This window comes from Lactuca sativa, chromosome 2, assembly GCF_002870075.4.
Source record: "Lactuca sativa cultivar Salinas chromosome 2, Lsat_Salinas_v11, whole genome shotgun sequence".
Taxonomy (NCBI): Eukaryota; Viridiplantae; Streptophyta; class Magnoliopsida; order Asterales; family Asteraceae; genus Lactuca; species Lactuca sativa.
The window spans coordinates 228,758,950-228,763,513 of record NC_056624.2 but is presented as its reverse complement, the minus strand read 5'-3'; positions in this window follow the sequence as shown (position 1 = coordinate 228,763,513).

Below are 4,564 nucleotides of genomic sequence, written 5' to 3'. Positions count from 1 at the left end.
GTTTTCTATGTAGTGTGGTAGATGTCTGCACGGATATTGCAAGTGTATGTGCTTGTATGCTTACTGGGCGGGGCCCGATGGTTATTATGCATCTGGTTATGCATATATGATTTGTTTGTGGGTGGGGCCCGATGATTATACAGTATGCTATTATCTTTGTGATTTTTGCATGTGTTTGAATGTTTATATGATTATATGGTTATGTGAGTGTGTAACACCCAAAATCAGGAAGGCCAAGAAAGGAGAGGTAACCTTAAGTTAAAGGGCCGACTCATCGAGTCCAAGGAGGAACTCGGCGAGTCCGAGCGGGATCCAGGTCAAGGAGTAAGTGACCGACTCGGCGAGTCAGCTAAGGGGACTCAGCGAGTCTGGTTTGAACAAGGAAAACCCTAAACCTGGGAGTTGTATCCTATATAAAGGGTGTTATGTCCCTTCCTCAGCCTCCATATCATCCTAGAGAGCCTGTAAAGCCTAGTTTTCGTGTGAGCTTCCATCATTTGAGAGAAATAGCTTTGGAGGAAAGAAACTTTGGAAAGGAACTTGAAGATCAAGAAGGTTGCTTCAAAGAGGAGGTGTAGATCCGAGATCTACTTCAGTTAGTGTTCATCTTGGAGGTAATAAGCTGTTATCTTCCCTCCTTTGCATCTAGATCTATTTTTGTTATGAGATTTGTGGGTTTTATGGTTGTTTGAGACCCAATTCGGACTTGGGGCTTAGATATGTGGTTGCCACTTCAGATCTAGTGTTGGTATGGTCCAATATGTCATAAGCATCAGATATTGAGTAGTTGGTGAAGCCCTTTTGTCCTAAAACCTAGCCCTAGTGTGTTTTAAGCCTCGATCTCTTTAGTTATACGTAAAGTTTGCAACTTTACGTGAGGATTAAGCTTTGGAAGTATGGATCTATGATTTGGAGCCCCTGCATGGCTTGAAAAGCCACTGTATGGATTAAGAACTGGAGCGACTCGGCGAGTCACATGGGTGGACTCGGCGAGTTGGTTGAAGTTGGGCAGGAACTCGGCGAGTTGGAAGAACAACTCGGCGAGTCTGTTGAAGATTGCCTTGGACTCGGCGAGTTTGTTCTTGGACTCGGCGAGTCAAGTCGCGAAACCCCAAACCCTTCGAGTTAAGACTCGGATCAATGAGTTGAGTGGGGACTCCGTGAGTTGGACAGGTCAGGACTCGGAAATCGGTGGACTCGGCGAGTCATGGACTGACTCGGCAGTCGATTCGCGAATGGAAGGACTTTGAGCATATGAACTCGGCGAGTCAGAAGGCAGACTCGGCAAATAGGGTTGACCTAGAAGGTTGACTTTGACCAGGACTTTGACTTTGACCAGAGTTGACTTAGTTGACTTTCGGGGGACAGTTAGACTAAGTGTTGCTTTGATATTGGTAGCTCGGGGAGCTAGTGGAGCAGGAGTTCAGAGATTTGTCGGGCAGCAGCTAGGGGGGTTATCAGCAAGTTCAACAAGTGTAGGTGAGTTTCCGTTTTTGTGAATGGGTCTAAGGCCACAAAGCCGGCCCATGTAGTTATGAGTATGAAGACTCGTGGGTTAGCCCTAGGCACAGTATGCTAGTATGATATTCAGGACGAGGTCCAGTGTAGTGGGCAAGTGCCCAAGGAATGGTTTGCATGATAGTTATACTTGTTGTCTGTGTGATACATGTATGAGCCTGGTAGGAAGATGAGTGTGCGTAGGGGTGAGCATTTGGACCGAACCGGACCGGACCAGCTCTTGGACCGGACCGGTTAGGGAGAAAATCGTGGACCATGGACCGGACCGGATGCATCGTGTCCGTGTCCATGTCCGTGTCCGGGTCCGGGTCCGGGTTTTCCGGTTTTTGGACACGTTTGGACCGGTACCACTTTAGTTGCATAAAGTATAAGTAATCTACATTGATGTAAAATATTATAACTTGCAAACTTAATTTTCCAAATAAAAACAACTAACATATATTTCAAGTTCACCAACAAAAGTTAACAATTTAAACACAAACATACAAAAATAATACCATAGCAACAAAAAACATAGTTTAAAGTTTAAACTTTAAAAGTAATCAAAACAACAAACTTCATAAACTCATAATCTAATCTTCCATTGGCTTCTTCCCCTTATCATTGTCATCAATATGTAATATATTTAAAGCTTGTGCAATCTCTACATAAACACAAATGAAAATGTTGTTAGTATTTAATAAAAAGTAATATTGTATAAAAAAAGAACAAAGCTTGTAATTTTTTTTTACCCAAAGCTATATCATCATCTTTCAAGATGTCATCAACGTTGTCAATTATCGGATTTGTAGACTTTCTCACCCAATCTTGGGTGCATAACAAAGCTTCAACTATCAACGTCGATAAACTAGTCCGATACTCACTTACAACTCTACCACATGTGCTAAACGCGGACTTGGACGCTACACTTGAGATTTGTATCGCCAATATATCTAACAACAAAGAATTAAATTGTAATAACATTAATTTATAAATAAATTATGAAAGTCCAAAAAAAAGTAATCACCTTTCGCCATCCGAGCAATTGTTGGGAACCTAATTGCGTTTACTCTCCACCACCCGAGAATTGAGAAATCTTTTTTATAATTAACTATATTCTCTTTCAAATAAGTTCGTAACTCGTTATCCATTGGATCCGAGTTGCTACCTCCCGTACAAAGAAAATCACCGAAAAAATCATTATCATCATCAACATCAATGGCTATTTGACTCGCTTCTTGTTGAGATGATCCACCGCTGTCAAATCGTTCCAAGTAGGTCATAAATAAATTTTCCATCCTATTCTCAACCTCTCGGACCATTTGACGTGCTTTTATGTCCATGCTCGCGGGGGTCAATGATGGTTCCATGTACCCGATCATTTTTTTAAAAGCATGTAACAAAAAAGGTGATTTGGTGGTAGGATCAAGTAAAACCGCAAAGTACATAAAATCATTCATCTTGTTGTATGCACCCCAATACTTTTCGTATTTCGTCCTCATATCTTTTACCATATCGAGAAACATTGGTTTGGTTGACCACTTTCTTAGATGTATGTCCACATCTAAGACTTCCCTGATAAAAAGATTTACCAAAGGTTTTGATGTAGCCGAAACAAGCTCTGTTTTTGTTTTGAATTTTTCAAAGAATTTCACCATTTCGGTTACAACTTCAAAGTCATAATTTTCCGGTACTCTAACGAGATCTCTTTCATATGATTTATCTGTCAAAGATACATAAACAAACAAAATTATAGTATAAACAAAATCTTAATAATTTTGCTGAAAAGATGATATATAACTTAAAAATAAATATTACCTCTTATGCCAAATTCCGTAAATGCCTCTCGTAACTCATATGCGGACTTCAATAACTCGAAAGTCAAGTTCCATCGGGTAGGAGTGTCACCACATAGAAACTTCTTCGTTTGTAAGCCACAATCTTTCATCGCCTTCTTGAACTTGTTTATTCTTTGTGGTGACAATCTAATGTACCGTACCGCCTTTTGGATACACTCAACATGATAGTTTTGGTATTTTAGTCCATCCTTTACGATAAGGTTTAAAATGTGATCCATACACCTAACTTGGAAATGCTTTCCACCCTCGTAAAGATTGGGCAACTTTTTGACCAAAAAGTCCATTGCCTTGTCGTTTGTAGCGGCGTTGTCCAAGGTAATGGTCATGACATTTTTCATTCCCCATACACGAATACAATCGAGTAATTCTCGGCCCATATCCTCTCCCTTATGGCTATCTATCTCCCTAAAGTTTATAATTCTCTTGTGCATCATCCAATTCTCATCTATGAAGTGAGCCGTGACCACCATGTAAGTAGTCCTTTGACAAGAAGACGTCCAAGTGTCCGTTGTCAAATGTATAGCGGTCTTTGGGTTACTTAAAAATTGAAGCATTTTGGTTCTTTCTTCTATGTAAAATTTGGAAACATTTCAGGATATTGTATGTCTAGATGGCAACACAACCTTAGCATTAAGTGCATTGGTGTATTCCACAAAAGCCTCGTTTTCAACGAACTTGAAAGGTAATTCGCCTACCACAAAAAGGTTAAGTAATGCTTTTTTGATCCTTGCATCATCGTGTTTCCATGTTTTAACACTAGTATCTCCATTTGACTCCTTTTTTAGATTCAATTTGGTTTGAGTTGGATCTTGTAGCTTATTCGGGTTTTTTGACACCGATCTACGTGTTTGAGTAAACTAGAAGTCCCGTTCCTTTCCACATCCGCCTTTAGTAGCCTTTCACACCATTGACATTTTCCATATCTTCTTTCCATACCATCATCCTCTTTTATCATAACTTTATCAAATGAGTCCCAACAAAAGGATGTTTCTTTGCCACTTGTTTGTTTTTTTTTGTGACTTGATTTCGTTTTGCTATTTGTTCTTTTTCGTTTGTTAACATTTGATTGATCATCTTTTGCCGAATCATCAACTAAATTGATTTGTGGTGTATCCTCAATAAATTCCTCTTCATCAACATTCGTATCCTACATTACATATAGTCGCAACAAAAATGTTTTCACAATTAATCAACAAAATATAACGACA